At 42.7% G+C, this 25,376-nt stretch overlaps 1 long non-coding RNA gene across 6 annotated transcripts in view; it reads right to left on the reverse strand.

Moving 5' to 3' along the window:
• The window catches only part of LOC144458584 (uncharacterized), a 179,578-nt gene that overhangs the window by 133,590 nt on the left and 20,612 nt on the right, over positions 1-25,376 (reverse strand). For 2 of the 6 annotated variants that reach the window (XR_013487962.1, XR_013487961.1), the window contains exon 1: positions 6,780-7,073. The exons of 1 other annotated variant lie outside the window; for it this stretch is intronic. This is a non-coding gene — a long non-coding RNA (uncharacterized LOC144458584). Of the gene's footprint in view, positions 1-6,779; positions 7,074-25,376 lie in introns of those variants that run through there. 3 more of the 6 variants (XR_013487959.1, XR_013487958.1, XR_013487956.1) reach the window with 3 other exon arrangements.

Here is a 25,376-nt window from a genome sequence, read left to right on the forward strand (position 1 = left end):
AAAATACAGACACTGTAAGGACTGCTTTTATGAAATATTAATCAAAGTGATTGTTGACAGGACAAATTTGCATTTGCTGAACAGTTTGTTAAGGTTTAAGCCACTTACTGGGATTATTTACGTGAGACATTTTGACTCCGAGTAGTTATTTATTTCTATTTCTATCCTGATCATTAGTGAAACAAAAAGCTACATGTAAACACAGCTAATGAGGCAAACTGTGTTTGTTAACAAATTCCTGGTCTCTCTGGTACAATAAGAGAGAATGTGGGGATTCTTCTACTGATGTTACTCTTTAATGTGTATCTGCTCAAACAGGAAGAAGTGAGTAGCTATTACAGCTGTTCACCATAACAACTCTGTGATTCCATTCTTTAATATATATTATATAACATATTTTACACACACTAGCTACTTTATTAGGTACACCTGTTAGACTGCTCACAACACAAATGGCTAATCAGCCAATCACATGGCAGCAACTCAGTGCATTTAGGTATGTCGACAAGGTCAAGACGACCTGCTGAAGATCACACCAAGCATCAGAATGGGGTCAGAAAAGTGATTTAAGTGACAGTATTTCAGAAACTGCTGATCTAGTGGGATTTTCACGCACAACCATCTCTAGGGTTTACAGAGGATGGTCCCAAAAAGAGAAAATCAGTGAGCAGCAGTTCTCTGGGTGAAAATGCCTTGTTGATGCCAGAGGTCAGAGGAGAATGGCCAGACTAGTTCAAGATGATAGAAAGGCAACAGTAATTCAAATAACCGCTGGTTACAACCAAGGTCTGCAGAAGACCATCTCTGAACCAACAACACGTCCAACCTTGAAGCAGATGGGCTACAGCAGCAGAAGACCACACCAGGTGCCACTCCTGTCAGCTAACAACAGGAAACTGAGGCTACAGTTCACACAGGCTCACCAAAACTGGATGATAGAAGATTGGAAAAACGTTGCCTGGTCTGATGAGTCTGGATTTCTGCTGCAACATTCAGATGGTAGGGTCAGAATTTGGTGTGAACAACATGAAAGCATGGATCCATCCTGCCTTATATCAACGGTTCAGGGTGCTGGTGGTGGTGTAATGGTGTGGGGGATATTTTCTTGGCACACTTTGGGCCCCTTAGTACCAACTGAGCATGGTCTAAACACCACAGCCTACCTGAGTATTCTTGCTGACCGTGTCCATCCCTTTATGACCACAGTGTACCCATCTTCTGATGGCTACTTCCAGCAGGATAACGCACCATGTCACAAAGCTCAAATCATCCCAACTGGTTTCTTGAACGTGACAATGAGTTCACTGTACTCCAGTAGCCTCCACAGCCACCAGGGCCCGTATTCACAAAGAATCCTAAGACTAAAAGTAGCTCTTAGTGACGTCATTCTAAGAAAAATCTTAGAATTCCTCGAATTCTAAGATTTTTCTTAGAATTTTCCCTTGGTAAGATAAAATTTATTCACAAAGCATCTTAGGCCTTAAGAGAGCTCCTAAGGTGAAAAACTGTTAAGAAGAGGGAGGAGGACTTTTAAGAAGCCTAACAGTGTCTTAAACAGAGAAGATGGCGGAAAGACAGAGAGGAAGGAGAGATATTCTCCGTATATTGAACGACAGTGACTTAATAAGACACTACCGGCTTGATAGTGCAGGGATAATGTTTGTGGTTGACCTCATCAGGGATGAGCTTACTTTTCCCACCCAGCGTAGTAACGCAATAACGCCCGCTTTGGATTGCAGCACGTACCAGCGTTTCTCACACTCATCGCTTGTGCGTAAAAGGAGAGGGAACGGCGCATTGATTTGTCGGGTAATACGCTCCCAAGTCTACCTCTTCCCTTGTGCCGTGATCCCGGGACTGAATTTCCCTCTTAAAACTCATTTGTTCTCCTCCACGAGCTGTGCCAACAGCAGGCACTGCTCTTGTGTCCAGTTCGGCTTTCTCGTTCTTTTTTTCTCCATTCCATTCATTGTTTTGGTCATTCTGCCAAATCAAACCGCTTTTTACAAGGAGGCCAGCAATCACAGTAATTGCTGACAGCTGAGTCTGCGTCCACCATCAATATCAAATAGATTAAGTAGTAAAATTACCAGCATGGCGAGTAAACATAATAAGCAAATCAATATAATAATCGGCATGTGAATGAGGTACGTTCAAACATTTTGAAGCTGTGTAACAATTAATTTAATTTTGCTTAGTTAGTTTCATCATCATGACATAAAAATATTTTCACAATTACACATTTCTTAATAGCCTACAGTCTAAGTTCTATGATCGGTTCATTTCACTGTCCATTCATTACTAGGAGCGCTTTTTTTTTTTCTTTTTGTAACAACCAATCACAGCTTTTAGAAGACTGTGTCATACCTAGCAACGGGGTCAACCACACCTCCTCACTAAGATAAAAGTTTTTGTCCCCTCCTTGCTCAGAGTTGCTCTCAGAAACTTCCTGAATCACTCTTAAGCTAAGATTCCTTGCTAGGAATTTTTAGACTAAATTAGGAGCTCTCTGAGAGGACTCTGAGAATCTTTGTGAATACGGGCCCAGATCTCAATCCAATAGAGCTCCTTTGGGATGTGGTGGAACGGGAGATTCACATCATGGATGTGCAGCTGACAAATCTGCAGCAACTGTGTGATGCTATCATGTCAATATGGACCAGAATCTCTGAGGAATGTTTCCAGCACCTTGTTGAATCTATGACACCAAGAATTAAGGCAGTTCTGAAGGTAAAAGGGAGTCCAACCCGGTACTAGCAAGGTGTACCTAATAAAGTGGCCAGTGAGTGTATTTCATATTTCATAATGTTAGGATTAAGGATCCTGGGACTTCTACTGTTCACTGTTTTACCCCTCTGCAGCAAATAATTGAGTTAAAGAAGCTGCGTGTTTTGAATTGAAGAAATGAATTCTCATTGGGAATGAAACTCCTATATCAGGTGGAGACGTTGCTATATGCGTACCAGACAAGAGACACATTTTTACCATCAATCACTGATACCCAGCCCCTGTTCCACTAATAGAAGCGGCACAGAGTGCTGTCACATGTTTGAAACTCAGCTTGAAACATTTATTTCCATCAGTATGGGATGTCTCAGTGCCTGGCTGATATTTAAAGTTGACACCTGATGAAGTTGTTGACACATTCAGCTATTGCAGTAGCACAGCAGGCTTGAACCTTTTCTGTACCATGCTATTATAGTTATATGTTGCTGGGAATTTAATCATGTGGCCAGCAATTACAGGCACAACATTTATAGCACTGTGAAATTAGTCATTTATATTATTTCTTCAAGATATTGATAACAGTGCTGTAGGGTAGAGACACAGGATAAAGGATGAAGTACCCAGAGGGTGCGCTTGAGGGTCTTTACAATCATGTCAGCTGCTAGTTAGCCCAAACAGCAAAGGCTGTCAGATGGGAATCCCCAGCCAAATGTTATCTATGTGAGGCTTCCTGATAAAATGCAGATCTATTTGGTGTAATGAGGTTTGAGAGCCTCAGGCCCTCCCTCACAAAGGAATATTGATTTGAGTCAATATTGAGTCAGAGTTTGACTCTGAGAATATAAATCTTGATTATAGATGTTGGTGTGGCCAAGTGGCTAAGGCAATAGACGAGGGATCCTTTGGGGGTTTTACTCTTCTGGTTCAGATTCTGGCGACAAAGAAAAGGTTGTTTTTTGATTAGATGGGCTTAGATGTCATTTTTGTAAGTGCAGCTTTTACGATGAGAGAATGTGACTGGCTGCTTTGCTCTCTAGAAAATATGTGTTCTACATCAGCAGGGCAGGTTTGACTTGTGTGTTCTGTTGTGTCTTCTGAGAAACACGGTAACACCTCTTCCTAACATTGACGTGATGCAAACAAGCAAAATTCAGAATGTTTCAGTTTTTCCTACTAAAGATGTTTTAACCTGCTTCATGCATCAGCAAACAGGCTAAAAGCCTTTAGGCCATTTTTTAAATCCGTCATCCGAAAAAATCGTTTCGTGTAGAAACCTTGCCACTGATTCCCATGTGTTTTATTGTTCCATTTGTTGTGAAATTCACAATACCCGACAAAATTAAAAGACACATTTCCTCCTTTGCCTCTCTCCACTGGAGTTACTCGTTCCTCTGTCTTGTCGCAGCTGTGTCCTGCCACCACATTTTCTTCACTGACTACTGTCAAACTGCTCTAAAGGCTTCTGACCAATGCGAAAAACTCGGAAAATCAAACCTGTACCGAAAACTTTAATGAAGGGCCAAAGTTTCGGACTATCAACAGTAATCACAAAATGAGCGGCGCTACTTGCTAGCTCCCGCCAGACCGAACATCAAAAATGCTCTGTGTTTAGACAACAAGTCGACACAAATTGAGGTTGGATATACAGTACAGGCCAAAAGTTTGGACACATCTTCTCATTCAATGCGTTTTCTTTATTTTCATGACTATTTACATTGTAGATTCTCACTGAAGGCATCAAAACTATGAATGAACACGTGGAGTTATGTACTTAACAAAAAAAGGTGAAATAACTGAAAACATGTTTTATATTCTAGCTTCTTCAAAATAGCCACCCTTTGCTCTGATTACTGCTTTGCACACTCTTGGCATTCTCTCCATGAGCTTCAAGAGGTAGTCACGATCATTTATTTTTCAACAGGACAATGACCCCAAACACACCTCCAGGCTGTGTAAGGGCTATTTGACCAAGAAGGAGAGTGATGGAGTGCTGCGGCAGATGACCTGGCCTCCACAGTCACCGGACCTGAACCCAATCGAGATGGTTTGGGGTGAGCTGGACCGCAGAGTGAAGGCAAAGGGGCCAACAAGTGCTAAACACCTGTGGGAACTCCTTCAAGACTGTTGGAAAACCATTTCAGGTGACTACCTCTTGAAGCTCATGGAGAGAATGCCAAGAGTGTGCAAAGCAGTAATCAGAGCAAAGGGTGGCTATTTTGAAGAAACTAGAATATAAAACATGTTTTCAGTTATTTCACCTTTTTTTGTTAAGTACATAACTCCACATGTGTTCATTCATAGTTTTGATGCCTTCAGTGAGAATCTACAATGTAAATAGTCATGAAAATAAAGAAAACGCATTGAATGAGAAGGTGTGTCCAAACTTTTGGCCTGTACTGTATCTTTAGACATGCAACAATTTTGGATGTGATAAATGCCTTAAGAAAACTGCTCTAGTTTTGCACACTTGTTCCACCTCAAACTTATTCTCATTGCTCAAAAACAGACTATATGTAAATATATACAACTATCAACTAAATATACAGTCTTTATATACAGTCTACAGTCAAAACTGATGCTGACATTCTGACTTCCTGCAACACATTCTCACTCTGACCTCGTCACATATCGACGTTTGGACATGGATTTTTTTTACGTCCTTTTCCTTCAACAACAAACACACATGGTTGGGTTTAGGAAAAAGAACAGGGCTTGGCTTTAGAATATTACGGGATGCAAACACCGCTCTCTTGGGTGAAAGTCAGTGTTTGATGGACCCATCCACCACCCCTCCAGCCCGCCCCACTTGGACTTTCGCCACCTTAACTTTTGTCCTTTTTCTGCCACGTTTCCCTCTGATGCCGTTAAACTACTATGGAAACTGGCTGCATATCATGTTGATGTTAAAGGACGCCTTTTTTCATTGGTTGCTGACGCTGCAAGTCACTGAAGCACCGGATTTGGACGACTTCAGACTGAGACCAGGCTTCTTCCTGACATACATGGTAAATCTGCAAAGCACCACAATGCTTCATTTACAAGGGTATGTTGTTTAACGTTTTACTTTCATCAAAAAGTTACAGCTCCTGCAATCTGGATAATGTACTTACCATACTTTCATTTTGATAATATTCTCATTAATTGTGTAGCCCTGATGTGTTTGTGAGCAGAGTATGTTATCCTGTGTACGTTAGCCTTAAGTGTGTATTTTTTCATTGCTCTTTGAAAACCAGACTCAAGGACCAAGAGAATAGTTGCCTGACAACCTCAAGGTAATGACTGGACTTCAGGAAGTAACGATGGTCTGAATGTAACCTGCCATAAAACCACAAGATGATTTTACATTTCAGGTTGGGTACAGATTTAAACTAGAATTACCGTCTCACGGTTGCATGTTCCTTTAATATGTGTAGCAAAGAGCTATGACTCACTGAGCCCCACTGAGCGTGTGTTGTTGTGATTCTTCCATCTATACAATTCCTTTCTTTACTCCCTTTCTCTCTGTTTATCTCCCGTCTTTCACATATTACCATTGGAAGTAAATAAAATCTAGCCGTGGTCGAGGTTTGAAAGTGCGAAAGCATTTAAAAGCCACAACTCTGGCTTCCCGATGAGGTTTGACTGTGTTGTTCACTCTCTTTTTCTCCTCCCTCACCCCTCACGTCCTTCCCACTAACCATATGTTTGTCCATATAGGACTGAAATAGATAGTGTACCAGCCAAACTATACTAAGAGGACATTTGATGCAGTGTGCTAAGAATAAGGACATGAGTCAACAGCACTGTTCCTAATGTGAGGGGATAAGCACCTGACACATTTCACTGGAGACCAAAGCTGGTCACAAGGAGGGCTTTATTTGATTTGTTTTGTTTTGTACGCAGGTTTATAATGTCTGTAAAGTCAAATATGATATACTGTGCTAGTAAGTTCTCCTGACAAGGCCCCTAAAAGGTGATAAACTCTCATGCCAAGAGGACTGAAAGTGTTTTGGGAATATGAAAATAAGAAAGCAACTGTCTGTATCACCTTAACTCGTAATATGAGTTGTCACCTGATCTCGTTCCAAAGCTGTCTTGAAAGCCCGAGCTGGGCTTAGCGCTGATCTTTGAGAAAGCAGCCTCTGTGTCTGGAGCAGATTTCACGAGGTATTGCACAATATTCCCTTCAAAAAAGCAGGTCAGGCTCATCTGAGACCATCCGCACACACACTGTGGAGCCACCGTGCCCACCCTCTCACAGCTCCTCTCCCCAGTTCAGATCTCCTTTTCCAGTTACTGATAGGTCAGCAGAGCGTATGTTCTGCTAAAGATAGTAACACACAAATCACCAGCTATCTTATTGTCAGAGAGGGTTGAAACACTGGTCCAGGGTATAAAAAGATACAGGACAGGGTTTGGCTTCCTCCTGATTTTCCTAATACACAGTGAAGGGGCGGACAAAGGTGCATACACACACTCAGGAATGCTCTTAAACACACACACACAGCCCACAAACACTCATAAACATGTTCTCTTCTCGTGCACACTGCACAGTCACTTTCTCTTTTTCTGCCCAGTCTTCTCTCACACTCCCTGTTGTTTGTCCATTCTCACTTTCCTTTTCTCTGTTGCTCCTCTGTGGTCAGGATAAGTTTTGGGTTGAGGCCTGAGAGGAATCCAAGAGAATAAATGTAAGCAGACAGCGTCTCCTCAGAGGTTGGATGTGGGCAGTTGGACATAATCAGCTTTCTACAAACACATTCACACCCTGGGGAAGAAAAAGTCATGCATGCATCCACTTTCATGCATGTGAACGTCTGTGTATGTGTGCTTTTTTTTCTTCTTTGGTTTTGTGTGAATCAGCTGTTTCTCACATGTCAGCAATGACTGTGTGGAGCAACTGTGTATTGTGTTATAATGGGATAAAACATACAGAGCCATTGTTTAATCGATTTGATACACAGACTGTGCATTGCTTAAAGAAGTATTTCACTGCTGGACAGATGGTCTTTTACTGAGCGGTCTGTGCAGAAAAGATGCACACACTCTTGAAATTGGTGCTACATGACATGAGAAAACAGAGGAAAAGGACTGTGGCATTTGCTTTTGCTTAAGAGGTGAAAAATCTGCAGCTGCCAGAATGCTCTGCCGACGAATAAACGCCGGCAGTGGGCGAGGTAATGCAAGCCTGGCCGTTTTTCCACAGGAAACAATATGGTGGCCGGTTGGTGTAGTGGTTTGTCTGTGACACTAGTCTGCGGCGGGGTTTCTGTTTAGTGCTGTAACGTTTAGTTGATTCAAAACACACATTAAACATGGCTTAATAACGATAATTTCAAACACAAGTACACAAATAAGCTTCACTATAACTCGCAGCATTCACAGACAAACACTTGTCTTTATCTGGACACATTTTCCCCACAAATACAACATGCTAACATTAGCACAAGCCTATGGCATTTTACATTGTATAAATTAGCTTAGAGGCAAACAGACTTTTTTTCCTCTACTCATACCTCACCGTTGGTTTAAGTCACTACATGTCCCCACATAACAGCATGGTCGAATTTCAGCCGAAACAGTCAGTACGTTTACATGACACTTGAACAAAACGAATTATTGCCTTAATCCGACTATAACTGGACAACTGAAGTGCATGTAAACACATTACTCCGACTAATAATGAAGTTCTCCAACTCTGATTAAGACACCCAGATAATGCGATTGGAATTCGATTTTCTCCGGCATGTATACGCCGTAATCGGAGTTAAACTAGACAATGCATGTGCGCATGCTCCACTACCCCCGCGCTGGCGTATGACCCCGGAACAGACAAGACATGCTATTGTTGTAGCCCTCCAACAGCATACGGCGTTCTTGTCTGCCTCTCGAAATCACCATGACCACGAGGGATAGCGTGCACCTTATCTGCCCAATCAGTAACGTGTACATTACGTACGAGATGAACAAAGCTGTACGATTATCCATCTTGTTCGAAAATGCCGGTCTGCCACCTGACTCCAGTTGTTTATTATTAAGTGACGTAATAGGTCAACCGGAAAGGTGGCAGTATTAACCCGCTGAAACGACGCATATCACCACCTAGTGTTGAAGAGGAGGACACGTTCCCGTCAGTAATTCGATTTTCTCAGTTGCTTGTAAACTGGGGACAGAAGTCCGATTAGACACTAAAATTGAATTTTGAGCATAGCTTGATTAAGCTGTGCATGTAAACATACTGACTGTTGAAACAGACTAGCTAATGTTGCTGCCAGAAGTCAGCGGACTGAGAGGCCACGCAAGTAACGTTACGTCGTGTCTTATCTCGTAATGGCCTGTGCTTTGTCTGTTGAGTATATCCACCCTGTCGATTTATTCCCAGATAAATAACGTTATCCTCGTTGTCTTTCACTCAGCTGCTTGCCGTCTGCCTGCTACTGTTCGACTGTGACACAGAATTTCAAAATAAAAGCATAACTTTAAGATGATATGGATTGATGTTTTCACTTTGCATTGATGATATTGCATCGTTAATCATTGAATCGATATATAAGTCCAGATTGGTGGATCATTACACCCCTACTGGACAGTGACAGTTACAACGTTTAAAAATGAACTATCTGTGTGTTTGTACGTAAGAGAGAGCCAGTGTTTAGAATGGGCTGCACCAGGGTTATTTCTTGTCCATGTTTGTTTTTCACAAGCTTTACAGGGAAAGTATCGCAGTGGAAGTGTGGAAGAACGGAAAAGAAGATTATCCCTACTGGTTGTGACACATTCTTGTATTCATAGTAATAAATAGATACAAAGTCTGGCTAAAACTGAAACTGAAATTAGTCAAAATAAGTTGGTTTCCACTTGACAGTAGCCTTTTTGTTATAGTCAGACATATGCTCAAGCTCATGCTGAGGTGATTCAGTGGTCTCTCTAGGTGTTGTCACTCCAAACGCCCTGCAAAAACGCTGTTATGACTTATTAATAATCTGAAGCTGCATCTAAACATGATCTCCAGCGCATTGCCTTCACCTTAATTTTTCCCAATAAGCTTGTGTCTCTTGCGAGTGTAGTCGGTGACTCAGTAAACATTGCACCTGCTACCGCATCAATCTTTTTCACCCGCTACACCCATCAGATTTTGGGAACACATATTTCACCACCTCCCCCGCTCGGTCACTGTTCACTCTGTGCCCTCTGTCATGAGCCTTGCCGCTTTCTTGCTGTCTGCATCTCTCTCCCTCGCTCCCTCTCAAATGACATGCTGTGCCAAGTGTAAGTGATTCAGCTGACTCACAAGCAGTGTGGGCTGCCAACCACCACCCTCCTCACTCCAACACACATACTCAAATACAGAGGTAGAATACAGAACAAGGCAGAGAAAAAGACAGAGGAGATGGACGGGATATATTCCTATCACAACACATATAAACACCTGCTTTAGACCAGAGATCACTCAGGACTTATATCGCTATACAATACACTCAAGAACTTTCTTCTCTCTGTGCATCTGTTTTCCTACGGAAACTGCAGCCTGGCAGAAATGGCTACAAATTAATAATTTGCTCCCTAGAGAACACCAGACTGAGTCACTCCTCCAATTACGACTGGTAGAAAGTAAACACAGGAGCACATAAAGGTAGGCAGAGAGCTCCCCTGGGGCAAACCACCGCCCCCTTTTACACAAAGACACACATATCACACAGGATAACACACACAACCTACCCCTGTTCCCACTCCATATTAGAGACCCACTTCTGCCAGCGAGAAACAGGGTCACCTTACGAGTTTTTCACCCTACTGTATTCCAGCAATTAAAGCTGTTTGTCAGGCCACACTTTTTTCTGTTGTTTTTTTTTTTTTTTATATATATATATATATATCTGCTTAAAAAGTAATGTTCTTTCTCGGTGTGTTAAACAGTGTTTACAATGGCTGCAGTGAGACGTATACTACATGGTCTTACGATGAATACGTTCCAGGGGAAATGAATGGTGTGCACGCTGTATTTAGCTAATGCCCTAGTATCAAGTACAGAATCAGCCGTGGGACGCTGGTCGCTAGGCCTCATTAGCTCCAAGGGACAAGGTGGTCACCCTAACGCCACACGGGCACACCCGCTCGTACGATGCACGTGACTTTGACACATGTGCTTGGGTGCGTGTGTGTGATATTGAAGGTGGACATTAATCATCTCTATTGTGCAGAAGCGGTCATTTAGTCTGAGGTGACCCAAGGTTATCTGGGCTCCTCTGCTGTGCTAGGCTTCAGCACAACACACACACACCACCTTGTCCCACTGTTACAGCACCTGGACAGCTGGCTATGGCTGCCTTTAAAATGTATAGATGATATCAGTGAGGGGCAAATTAAAGGTGTGCTATGCACGAATTGCCGGTTACAGTTTGTCAACAGTATCTCCAGGGAAAGTGATAGTGAAAACTTTGTCTGCATGGCGTTTCGCCTCATTATATCTGTGTTTTTTCGATACAACATTTTCATAGCTTGCTCTTCAATGCATGCTGCTTACGGTCTAGCACCTGGTTGCTACCTTTTTATCTCGACCTTACCTGAGCGCTGGGCCCAGAAACACTTGGTCCTTTTCAGCCCTCTAAAAGGACTCAGCACTGACTCAGCATTTTTTTGCAGACACGTGAACACTCCAAGTCAGACCCTTCTGAGTTCTGAGGTGGTCTAAGTACAGTTCACTTCAAGTCTGCAGTGCAGTTCGCTTGACCTGTGCATTGTGAACACAAGGCTCTCCAGATTCGCTTTGCTCCTTGTCATTGTATTTCGCCCTCTAGATCACATGCTGTTGACCTGGGACCCTTAAAAAAACAAAACAGACACAACCACGTCGGCCTGTAACTCTTGCAAGGACGCAGGATGAAGAGTAGTTTGGTCCAAGGAAGATACTGCACGTTTCCAGATGTGGAATGTAGAATACATCAAACAGCAACAGTCTACAGCACAGAAACACTAAGGCTAGGTTCATCTGAGAGCGAGGGGCTTCATAACCGCACTGCAGTGCTGTGTGCTGTGTCAAAGTAAAAACAAAACTACATCAATATATATTATATATAGTGTGAACAGAAAGAAGACTGAGAACCCATCAGAGCTGAAGTTGACCAGAAAAAGAAGTCCCTTCCCTGTTGGTCCACTTTTTGGTGTACTTTAAGAGGACTGAGTTCGGTTTGTTTAAAAAGGACTATATGTGAAAACACCCTAGGAAGAAAACTAGAAAAATGTTGGCGCTGATCGCAGCTACTCTAGACAATACATGCAGTGAGGGTGCACCTGATGGAGTTGACTCTCCCAGCTCCCTAACAGTCAAGATGGCAGCAAGAATTAAAAAAAAGTTAAAAAAAAGTATATTTTTTCATCTCATATCATGCCTAATTTTTTCAGATTATAACATATTGGTAATGGAATTAATCCGCAGACGCTCTGCTCCAAAATGAGACCAAACTTTGTTTATGGATATCAGTTTTTTAGCCATAACAAAGGCAATAATGTGGCCTGCAACAGTGTGGCATCTCGTTTTTAACCTAGCAGACTGCCAGACACATGTTTTGCTCTTTGCTTTTGAAATGTGATTTTGTTGAGGACTTGCAGCCCCTACCAGCTGATGAAGAAGAGTGAGGTGTTCACAGTCAGTGGCGGCATAAAACAGTCAATAAAACAGGCTTTTCAACAACTGTGAATCACCCAAAACAATAAAAGGTCATTGGCTGTGTGTACACAGTCATAAATGTACAAACAAAACATTAGGCTGATTGGTTCAGTAGTTTGCCTGGTGGAGATAATAAGAAAGAACAGGCAGAGGGCAGGGTTTATGATGAAAAAATACACCACCACACACCATAGTGATGACTAAGGGGGATCACTTATGAGTCTGTACACTGTTTTTTTTTATCCTTGTTGTCATAATAAAACACAATTTCTCCCAATAAACTTAATATTAGATGATGCATTTTTACACAGTGCAATGTGAAATACAGGTAAATTCATAAAGTGTTTATTAAGGTCTGTGCTAAAGTCTTGTGAGATGCTCTGATATATATGTACTGACTAAAATAATCAAACTGAAGATGCATTATTCTCATGGATATAACAGTATATTTAATTAAACAGTAAAATAGATTCTAGATGTTTTGTTTATCACTTTACACACTTCCGTGAATCTTAGCATATTTGACTTTTTAAATATAGATATATTTCTTCCTAATTAATAGCTATAGCAGGAAATAAATAGCAACATGTAGTTGGAAGGAACGTGGGAAGTAATTTCAGTCTCATACTTAAAGATGTTTTCATACTGCATGAAGATAAGACCACAAATTGCAAACTATCCAGCTCAGCAAGACGGACTCAGACAGCCCACAAACTGGAAGTTCACCATCACACCCATACCAGCCCTAAACTTCACCACCCCTGATCCACCCAACCTCCACCACTCCCCCCGCCCCAAACGGCCACCCCACCCTCCTGGTTTATAATCAGAGTTGCCGAGCTAAGCAGAGTGAAAGCACAGGAAAGACAGTGGGGGCCGGTGCTCGTCCCCCCATTCAGTGCAGTCGGAGGGCCAGCCCGGGCCCCGAAAGCTCAGATTACATCCCACATAATGAGAGGCCTGGCTCAGCAGGCTCTGCCTCTCTTTCTCTCTCTCGCTCTCACACGCACACACACATACAGACAGACAGACCCACTGTGGCATTATTGCTGAAGTCCTGTTCTGTTCTGTTCTTCTCTCTGGTTACTACACTGACAACTGCCAGCACAGCTGCTTTACATGTCACTGTATGGCCATGGGAAATGGATGCAAACCCGGTGTGTGTGAGAGAGGGAGTCTGGCACATAGTACTGAGGTTGTGTCCACACCAATGTGGATAAAATGCAAACTGCATCTTTTGTTTTAGCTTTCCCCCTCAGTCCACACTAATCCAGCATTTTCCACTTGTGACAAAGCTTTTCAAAAACGCTCCCTCGGCTGCTTATTCTCTCCTTAGAAGTTCAGTGTGTAGGATTTAGGCTGATATACTGGCAAACATGGAATGTAGTTTGTTTTCTTTAGTGTATAATCACCTGAAAATATGAAGTGTTGTGTTTTCATTCCCTCAGAATGAGCCGTTTCTATCTACATAGGGAGGTCCTCATACATGGAGTCTGCCTAGAACAGACAAAACCAAACACTGTCTCTAGACAGGTTGATTCACATTTTCACATCAGCCACCATCAGCAGTCCCTCTGTGACAGGCCGAACAGCATTAGAAAAACAATGAGTTTAACATGAAACTGCTTTATTCAGTGTTTTTACTTACATAAATCCCCAGGTTTGTTTATTTCGGAGAGGACACGACCGCTGTGGATTATTCGGCTCAGGGTAAAAACCTCCTGAATGTCTGGATCTTAAGTTATTAAAGACAAAAGGTGAGCACACATTAGCAGGTGCTGGGCTAGTGGTCTTTCTGTGGTGAACCCCACAGCACTGGACAAACAGTAATTTGTAACAGGAAACTGCTTTGTTCAGTGCTTCTACCAGCTGTAATAACTTGGTCCATTTGTTCTGAAGATAATCCTGCTGATAATTTGGCCTCCAGTACAAACCTCCTGAACAATCGACGCTGAGGGAATCCTAACCGGGAGTTCGCTCTTACACAGGAGAAGTTTAAGCTGGTTTCAATCTGCAATCCTCACAGCTAGATGCCACTAAATCCTACATACTGCTCCTTTGATATAGCCAGTAACACTATGGTGGTAATGTTTGACATCATATAATTCAGTGGGATCGAGGGTCTCAGAACAGTAGCCTAGGAGTTACTGTTCTCCTTGGTTTGCAAGTAGCTACCAAAAACTGTACCAAAAAACTGCATGATTGGCTTTGCGATACGTACAAGATCTCCAGGGGAGGCATTTGGGTGTTGCAGCAGCACAAGTACAGATAAAAAGAGAAAAATGGATTTAAAAAATAGGAATAGAAAAAAAAAATAACGGCAATGTGCATAAAGTACCCATGATCAGTGTTACACCCTGAACTGAGCACTAAGCAAAAATTTGGTGAACAAGTTTTGGTTCGTGATTATACTTCATCCTGAGGCGAACAGGAATGTCTGTTGCAGTAGTTGTTGAGTTATTTTACTTGATAAATGAAAAATGTGACCTGATGGTGGTGACAGAGGAAAATACAGGTGATCCCTAAAGTCAGTAGGATTCATCCTCTGGAGACTATGAACGTCTGTACAAAATGTCATGGCGAATCCATCCAGAGATTGGTGACAATATCAACCAAGGACCAACACTGCCAGCCATATAGCCACGCTGGGGACTGCCCATTGTTTCCAAGGCCCAAAATTCCAAGCCCCCATTAGTCTGAAAAATGTCCCATTGGACCAAGTGTCCATTTCTGCGACAGCCCGTTATCCCAAAAAGAAACAGCCACTACTTCGAAGCCCACTCCCTGTAGCTGTGGAACCCAATCGCCAGGCAAAATGTTTGCATTGTATGTTTCTGTAAACCATAGAGACACATTGGTGTATATGCAATTAGGTTTAGGCACAAAAACACTTGGTTATGATTAGGAAAAGATATTTGGTGGCAAAAAAGTCACTGGAAAAGCAGGGACAGGTCACAGAGGGTTGGTGAAAACATTGGGATTGGAGGGTCAAATGCTGCTGGGAAGCTGAAACTAACTGCAAGGAGTGTGTATTTTTGGAGAAATGTGACTTCGGAGCAACGGGCATTTGTTTTTGTGGTAACAGGCTGTCAGAGAACTGGATTTTTGGTCCAGTGGGTCATTTTTCAGATAATGGGCCTTTGGAATTTTGGGCCATCGGAACAATAACGTGGCACCACCACACTGCTAGCAGGGCTAAAAAAATGAATCCAATCAAATTAGAATGCACCCCATGACACTTAGTTCAGTTTCAATAATCTCTTCTGAGTTCACTACAGCTCACAGAGTGACACAACAATAAAACACAAATATAAAACCAATGTGAATTGAGCTACAGTGAACAGTTTGTCCTCTCTGAGCCCCGGTGGCGAGGTCCTTACAAAACCATACTGAAACATGGCCTTTTCTGGAAGCTCGGTTTGTGGAGTGCTGTGACAAAGCCTGGCTCCTTCGCCAAACAAACACACACACACACACACACACACACACACACACACACACACACACACACACACATCCATTCAGCACACAACTCACAGCCTACTCACTCACATGCCGTGTGGGCCGGCATTGTGTTTATTGCTCCGTGCTTTCATAGCACCAAGGCCATTAGCGCTGTGAAAAGCTGGACTGGGGCACAGTGAGCTTGTGTGAGTGTCTTGGTGTGTCGGCGATGCAGCGTTATACACCTATATGTGCCGTGGGGCATGAGCTTATGTTTGTAAATAGAACAATATTACATCTCTCCGGATGTGTTTTTTTTTCCTGCTTTCAAAGCGGCCGCCTCCATGTGCTTTCCCTCGGGAGCATGTGCATGTTTGTGTGTATGTGTCTGTGTAATAAAAGGAATGAGTGAGGTCACAGACTTTCGCTACAAAGGCTCCCAGCCCAAGGTCTACTAGAGTACAAGCAGCCTTTGTAACGGCCATGTGTGGACTGCTCTGTGCTGCATTACAATGGATCCGAGAGAGGGAGAGACATAGAGAGAGGCTCTAACAACTTGTATTGATTAGCAGGAAAGGGTTCCACCTAATGCCCCATCCGCTGTTACTGCTGCCAAAAGGAAAACAACAGCACATAAAGGATATCTACCTTCTCTGTCTTTGGGAGGAATGTTTTCCTTTCAGCTTCATAATGTGACATGCCTTCCACCGTTTTGTTGCCTCAAGGCAACAACCCCTTGTTTTCTGTGTGTACTCTTGTTTGTCGAGGTGTGTTTCTGTATAATCCACCTCTTATCATTTTGTAACATATGTGTGTGTGCACGTGAATATCTCCCAGCAATGAGCCTTTGTTTTTGTGTTTGTATATATGTGTATATATGAGTAGGTGTGTGCCTGCCATGTCTTGTTCTCTATTCCAACCTCGCCGCAGGAGAGGAAAATCTAATGCAGAGCAGGAGTTATGCACAGAGCCTGGTCAGGGCTTTGCTCACAGCTGCTCCATACACTCACATGTTATGATATAACCTGCCCTGGCTGGCTCACTCCGGGGGACTGGTCCTCATTTACTGATAGGACAAAGCCATCAACAGCCCATATATCAGACTTACGGCAGCCGTGAGAATGCAAATAGTGCAGCGGGGCCATTTTAATGCCAGGGATTCACAGAGGTGAGTAAGTATGAATCACAATAAAGCCCTGGTTGGTGGAAATGTGCTGGGGAGGTGGCTGAGGGGTGCAGTGGCACAAGAATACTGTCCCCGGGTTGAAGGACATGGTGTGTTTGAGCGTGCATGTTTATGTGTTTCGGAGATGAGTGTGAGGGGCATATAAGGGTGAGCAAGTGGACTCATCTATTGGAGGTTGTGCATGCGTGTGATTGACGTCAGCTTGTCCGTGCATGCGTGTTTCCATATCCTCAAGTATCTACATATATGCATATGTGTTTTCTGGATTACATAACAAGCATCCCATGAATGTGTGAGATGATAAAGGTTAGCCACCCCTCTCTCTTTCAGTTTTAAGAGCAGTCTGACAGACGGACTGACTCACAGACCCAATAATACACTCTGCACCTGTCACTACGGGCCACACACACATGAAGGGCCCCAAATAAAGTACATGAATATTTCTACTATCATTAACTGAATGCAGAATTACTGAATCATCTCATTAAAAAAAGGACATGTCAGTTTAAACATGTATATTTACATGCAAACATAGGTACAGACATGAGCACTACATCTCATACTGTAGTTCCATGAATGCCTCCAGCTGCCTCTCTGTCAACTCAGCTAAATTTGTGCTAAACTTATGTCTCTTTTGCAAGTGTCTGTGGTGCTTTTTCTGGTTGCTGTTGGACGGTGGTGGCGTGTGGCTATGAGTTACTCATCAGGATGGGGATATCAATTCACCAGTCTGTAAACCTTCTTTCCACTTCTAGCTTGCTAGCTGCTAGCAGGCCAGGCCAATGAACTCACATCCTGCTGGCCATTGTACAGATGCTGGAAATAAACCTGACGACCTCCGTGCAGCATTAGTTTCTAATGGGATATCAGGAACTGGAATATAATTTCAGTCACCAAAACTTGGTTAAATCCTGGATAGTGCCATTCAACCAGTAGGCTCTTTTGCTATATCCTCCTGGGACCCTGTGTCCTTGTATGAGGACATCACATTTTGGGTTTACTTGACCTTATACTTCATCCTACTTAAGTTAGACCTGTTGTCCTCTAGCGGTCGTAAGAGCACAATCCATGTAAAAACAAGATGGCAGCCATCTCTGCCTGGCCAGTCTGCAGCTGATCCCGACATAAAAGTGGACAAGGTCCAAGACCTGATCACATTTTATGGTTGAAACTTGTTTAGTTATGATTAATAATGTTTGTAGTTTGGTATGGCAACCGAATTGACCAATTTTGGCAACAGTAACACGCTAAGACACTGTTAATTGGGAAGAACTCTTTTGAAGACATTGGGACTTTATTATCGTCTAGTTTGAGGAAGTTGGGATTTAATAATCGTTGACAATGTTTAGTTTTTTATATGCATCAGGTCCTACTGATCCCTAATAGCGAGAGAAATCAAAAATGCATACTAAAGAAACGGTTGGGTCTCAGGAGGATATGCCAACTCCAACAGAGCAGAGGACTCTGGCGAGAGAGGGAGAAGAGGTATGTGCTTTACAGTGAATAAGGACTGGGTGTCGGTGGGATTGTGAGCTGCTGTCCCAGTCCTGCTGTGGGTCACTGCTTCCCGCTCAAGAGGAATGACCATGTGGCTGTCTTGTTAAGGTCGGAATGTGTGGACGGTTAAATCCCTCCACAACCAGAAACCATGGATGACCAGAACCATCCAGAATCATGGACAATTACAAAGCAGCAGCTAACGATGTAAGAAGATGCAAAAAAGGACTAAATTACAGAGCACAAGTTAAAGCGACTCATATTTGGAGTTATCCTTTGTATAATTCCATGTGGCATATAAGACACTGAACTGAACTGAACTGAACTTGCAAAGTTCATTCATACACTTTGGATGTTGCTATTCCAAAAAATACTTGATGGAAAACATTACAAGGTCAAGTAAGGCCCCGATAACACAGAAAGCATTTTGAAGGTTGCATTTAATGCCACTAGTAGAAAAAACACTTGCTGCACCTTCTTATTGTTGCCAGGCAACCACCCCATCACCTCTTTACCATAACCTTCTCATGTAATTAATCTACCGTTTATTTTTTTATTATTATTATTTTATTTATTTCACAGTAATTAGTATCTAGTCCCTAAAACATTGAGGCAGAGGGTACTTTCTGTAGCTCTGGTTGAGAGTGAGAGGCTGTCAGTACATAGTTTGTTGGGCACAGGGAGACAGAGATCTGTGTGGGTGCATGACACCCTAAAAAAGAGGATGGATCAAATGTATGGAAACTACTACAACACCTGAAATTTCAAGTACTTTCTACTGAGATTGTGGTACCTGCAGTTTGTAAAGTTAGATAGCTCTGGGTATCCAACAACCGCTACACCAGTTTGTCCTCCATTGTTTACCAACCGTAAACTTATTGTCATAACCACCACAGGAAGCCCGCCTCTCAAATCATCGGATTGGACAATGGGAAGAAAGCGGAGATGACGTGGGGCGGTTTTCTGCTCTGAGTTGAAGTTTTTTCGACTTGAGGGGTTCAGAGCGCTCTGGCAAAAACGCCAGGCGCCTAGAGCACAGAAATGCGAAGTGCATAGCAACGCAAAAACAGCGAGCATAAAGCTTCATTCTCATTAAAAACAATGACAAAAAGGCGTCTCCAGCTGCTAAAATGCTTTCTGTGTAACTGGAGCCTAAAGCTGCACATGGCTTGGATCAGGGGAAGGCAACTTGCAGTTCCGCAGCCGCGTGCAGCTCTTTAGCCCGTCTCCAGTGGCTGCCTGGAGCGTTGACAAAAAAATTTAAGGAGATGAGTAGCAATTATTTTTTAATCATTGTTGTAGGCCTAAAGCAGTGATACTCTAATTCACAATGAAAACAAATGGATTCATACTGGGATTTTTTATGTGAGAGTGGTGATCAGCAGTGATGTGGTGGTTCACTTTTACACTGTGATCTGTAGCCTATAGTTTGGCTTTAGCTTCTAACTTTCTTTGTCTTTTTAACTTGTTGTTGCTGCTGAGTCAGTTTGACATCCTGGATATATCCTTCAAACACAGACTGTAGACCCCTCTGTCTGCTTCTCTCTGGAATCACTGTTTCATTTTCCCAAAAATATGATAATATTTCTTCAGGGAGTGCAGTTAGTTACAGTGTGGGCTCCAGGCTTACTGCGACAGCTTGACCATCACAAAGAGGCGGGGCTTAGCGAAGGATCAATTCATGAGGAATGTTTGCCTTTTTTTGATCCTTTATTCACAATGGAGGCTTGCCAGAAAACAAGTTTACTTCATGAATTGAAGGAAACACCCTGTGATTGATATACAAATGGTTATTTTGGAGGTGAAGCATTCCTTTAAGGCCTTACAAAATATCTGCTATATTTATATCTAATATCATCTGTATCCCAGACACATAAAAGTTTCATTTGCTCGGAGATGTATGCAGTTCCCCGCTACTGAGAAATGCAGACCTTCTTGTCATAATGTGTCATGTCATAATTGTCTCAGTGGACATACCAATAAAGTCTATTCAAAGCCAGTCACTTGTTGTTGAGAAAAAGTATTTGTTCCTCCTCTCTTCTCTGTGTTTCGGCTACCGAGCTGAAGGTAAACAGCAAAGCTGCTGCAACACTCTCAGCTCCTGCTCCGTCCCAAGGCAATATCCTGAGCAGATGAGCCTTCAAGGGGGATAATCGTAGACTCTGCATGAGAGTGCCTATGCATGTGTTAGTGCACGTTTCTGTGTGTGTCTCTGTGTGTGTGTCTGTGTGTGTTTGTGTGTTTGACACAGTGAGAAGTGGAAGCTCTGGCAGACGACAGCCCAAGCCATCTGCTGCTGCGCACCTCATAAGTGTTATACAAAAACACAAATCACAAACACACCTAAGACAAAATATAGAGTTTAGTCTTAACACCTGTAACAACACATCGTTACCTCCTCTTTGTTTCTCCTTTCTCTCTTTCTTCTTACCTCAAACTGCCTCCCCTCTACCTCTCCAAACGAACACCAAGGTGATTGAATGCTGCCGTTCCCGCACGTCAAAATTGACTGTAGCTGGAGGTGGAAACTAATGGCTGTTGAGGAAGACGATTTAGGCTCTGAACAGACATTAAAAAAGATATTACAACCAGCGAATGCCATATGGGAGAATGGCTCAGGCACCACCAAGGACAAAATCATATTACCTGGCAACTGAAGACATCAGAGGACGCAAATACACACAAGGCATTTTAAAAAGCGTGGAAGTCATGTGTAATGGGATTTTATGTGAGGTAATGAGTCACAATATCTGACTAGAAAATGAATTTGTGTTAGGCGGGATTGCAGAACACACCTGCTGATGCGATTATGAGAGATGTTTCACAGTTTCGTGGTAATCTGTGTAGAACGGTGTATTTATCAGTTAGACTTGTGTAAGCCAGTAAGCCTGGTGGAGCGTTGTTTCTATTAAAATCATCAGAATGCAGTAAATGATACGGAACGTTAAATATAAATGAGATTTTTTTTTAGGGAGGCTTTAACTTATCAGCCACACGTTGGTATAAGCCGATATTCACCTTGTTTAGCAGAGTTCTTCCGTGGGACGCCATCGGGACGAAAGGATGCAGCAAACTCACTACTGACACACCAGGGGACGCACCCTGTTGTTTATCTGATGGTGCTACACTGTGAACGACAAATCTGTGGGTAAATCAGCAGGAGAGCTAGTTAACGTTACCTGTTGGGAGCTGGTGACTGGAACTAACTGCAGACAGAGGATGAATTGAGTTTTATTATGATGCATTCAAGCTCTCTTCAGTAAAAATGAGTATTAGGTAAATGTTCATGTATTCATGTAAAATGTAGTTTTTGGTGAGAAACTGAATAAATCCAGTTGTCTGAAGGAAATTTTGGTCGATGTTTTCATAACAATATATCATGTAGATATTAGCGAGGGAATTACGATACACTACACATCGTAAAAAAAGACTTCTGAAGCACTTTTTTATGTATTTCATGTGAAAAACGGTTATTTAAAAGGTTGCTTCGTCAACATGTATAAGTAAATTTGTGCTCAATTGAAGGTAGTGTAAAGCTAGGGCTGCCCCCTAACAGTCGACCAAACGTTAGTCTACCAGATAGGTCATTAGTCGGCAAGATTTCATTGGTCGCTTAGTCACAGACACAAACAGGAACTCTATTAGGAACTGTGCCTTATCAAAATTAAACCAAAACCTATGTGACTGGACCATGTGGGAATTTAATTTGAAAGGACAGACACAGGAAGTGGCCACGCCCAACAGTCAGACAGGAGTCACGTTACAAACCAATCACAGCCGACAGATATCTTTCCCTTCTTCTGTAAATATTCAGTCTGATAATTACGGAAAAGTTGATCATGTTAGTGCAGGGCTACCCAGAGCTTTACATCTGTCCCACAGACGACAGGCCTACACACTTACTGTATAAACAGCTCCTGATCAGCTCTTGCTTAGCAACCTCAGACGCAACCTGCCGCTACGCACTTGAAAGCTGGCACAAAAAAGGCGCAAGAGTAGCACGCAGAGCCTGACCTCGCGTTTTGCAGGCGGTTAAAGACGCAGCATGTGTACAGCCCCCAATTTCCAGGGCTGGTACCTGCGGTTATTCCACAGGCTAGTTAATAACATGTTGGGCAGGAAATCCAAAGTGTGGGATCATTTTGAGAAGGTGAAGGACGAACCCAAGGTGATATGTAAACTCATCTTCATTGGTCGACTACAAACATGACGTATCCTCTGAAACATGGAAGTAGCTACATGCCCATTAGCCCACAGCGTCATTAACAGGCGGCTCGCTCAGTGTGTGACGTGCACTTGTAGATAAAATATAGGCCTATATTAATGAAGGTTCATTAGTACGGTTTTGTATTTCTCTGTAATGTAGCACAGTGTTAACAATGTTACCGATACTATTCTTTCTCACACCTTCAACTCAAACCATTGTGTTGCCCCGCCCAAAATATATCATTTAATAGTTAAATTAATATCATAAACATGCAGGCGACTAGTCGACTAATGGCCCTAAATGACGACTATTGGTCAACTAGGAAAATTCTTGGTCGGGGGCAGCCCTACAAATTGTTATTATAGACATCAGTATCAGCCCAAATACATTCAGTGCACCCTTAGATTTTTTACTCATTGCTTAGAGAGGAGGAGAGCAACATGTAAATACTGACTGAAAGGCACGACATCACTGCAAATACATGGCATTCATGCTGTCATATGCAGACAGCTTGACAGGTTAAAAGAAAATAAATGAAAGGACGCCAGATTTTGTCATCCGTCATCGTTCATTACTGCTGCAAGATTTCTCATGTCTTTATGAATTCATCCGCAAACTTTTTCACCTCCTCCTCAAGCTGGAGCTCCAGTTGTCATGGCAACAGATCGGGCGTAGCCACATCCTCAGGCAAACTTTCACTGTGATCCCCCTCTGGCCTGCTGCGGTCCGTTAAAGCAGCCCATCAGTGGTCACTTGGCAGGTGCCGTCCACTTTGGGACGTCATTAAGAACTGTCAACCTCGCTGCGTCCCTCAGCGGTACAGAAACACACATTCTATTGGCCTTGCCTTATTATTTTATTCCAATCTGTCTTTTTTTTTTCCTCTATGCATTTTTATATGCAGCCTCAGTTTCACTCACCCAACACACACACACACACACACGCTCACTCTGAGGGAGGCTGCGTCTTCTCTCACTGGCACAGGACACGTCGAGGTCAGGGGTCAAGTGTCATGTGATTTGCCTAAGCTGCTCAGGATGAAAGCGTGACGTCATGGGATCTGTCACACACATACACACACACACACACACACACACACACACAAATTCACAAGCCTTGATTAAGCGTGAGCTGCACGTGAGGATTTCGGCTGTAGCCAGCTTAGCGGCATTTGTCTTGCAGCCAGCACACATCTACGGAAAGTAAACACACACAAACGCTTTCCAAAGGCCTGTCTGTGTACTACGTCATTTATCTTCCTTTTTACCTGTTGATTACTAATCATCGCCTCTCTAAACAAATCTGAAAGGACAAATTATTCACCCGTGCAGCCTGGTTTCCCTTCCACACAGCCGCTTTTATGTTCAAACAAGTCCTCTGCTCTCCTTCCGTGAGAAATGCTTTCGACTCATATGGTAATACGGCAGAGGGGGAAAAACAGGTTTATGGCTTTCTTGCCATTCAAACAGAGAGGGAGCCTTTCCATAACAAATGATAAAAGCATCGATTAATATTCATACTCTCTCGTGGCGGAGAGGCACAAACTGTGGAGAAAGGGACCTGACTGCAATCCAAAAATAGTCAGGCTGCGACTTCTATCTCGTTCTCTGTCTGTGACGGGCCCAGGCATTTCCTTCCATTTCAAGTAGCACACACTTATGTAATGCTTCTCTTGAAATAAGGTCAGACACCTAAGCCTTATGACACCCATTAAGGTGTGTAAAAGTGTGCCTTGAAAAGAAGCAATGCTGTTTCCATTTACTTCAATGTTCTCTGTGAACTGTTGCTCAATGCAGCATAAAAACTCTCTGAGATGAACCAAAGGTCACACCATCATCAACAATGCTTCAGTCATCATTCAGAGATTATGAGTATAATTCTACTGATTGTATCTATTCATTGAATAGTCTTAAAGAAACATGTCTTGCCAAGGAAACTATCTGACGTGCATACTTCTCAGCCACCCCGTGTGCTAAACTAGGGTCTCAGTGAGGGACTTGTTATGTAAGAGCCAACATTACTCAGATGCTACAAATGCTAAGATGGTAACAAACAGGGAAAGGTGCAGGATAAGCATCCCCACCCCTCCCACTCCACAGAGTTTTGTGTTGAAACTGAAGTTTATTTTGAAAGCACCAAAACCAGAAATACAAACTAGTGTTACCACCTTGGGGCTGTATGCCGACCCCAGTCAGTTAAGGTGCAGTTTACATCCATGTCTGTTCACACTCATTTATGTAGTGAAGGCTTTATCACTATATTGACAGGTATGGTTCTAAGAGACTATTTTTACAAAGGACTACCATACACTGTATAAAACAAATGTTGTAGCTACCATGACTTCACCTGTTGGTTTGTGAGCTGCCGTTTTGAAGCCCTGACCATCTTGGTTATTTGGAGCCAAAAGTGACAATACTTGGATGAGAGGGTGAATATGTGTAACTTTAAGCCTCAGAAAAAGGAACAGGTACGTTTAAGAAAAAAAAAAAAAAAAAAAAAAAATCACCCCTATACAGTTGTCGTAGACGAACTTTGAAAACCAGCTACAGAGACCAAAACCATTTTTGAACCAGCCTGTTAACATGGGGGTCAATGGGGATTGAATTGCTTCTGGAGCCAGCTTCTAGTGGTCATTTGAGGAACTGCAGTTTTTGGCACCTCTGTGCTGG

The sequence above is a fragment of the Epinephelus lanceolatus genome, chromosome 18 (assembly GCF_041903045.1).
Source record: "Epinephelus lanceolatus isolate andai-2023 chromosome 18, ASM4190304v1, whole genome shotgun sequence".
NCBI classification, from domain to species: domain Eukaryota; kingdom Metazoa; phylum Chordata; class Actinopteri; order Perciformes; family Serranidae; genus Epinephelus; species Epinephelus lanceolatus.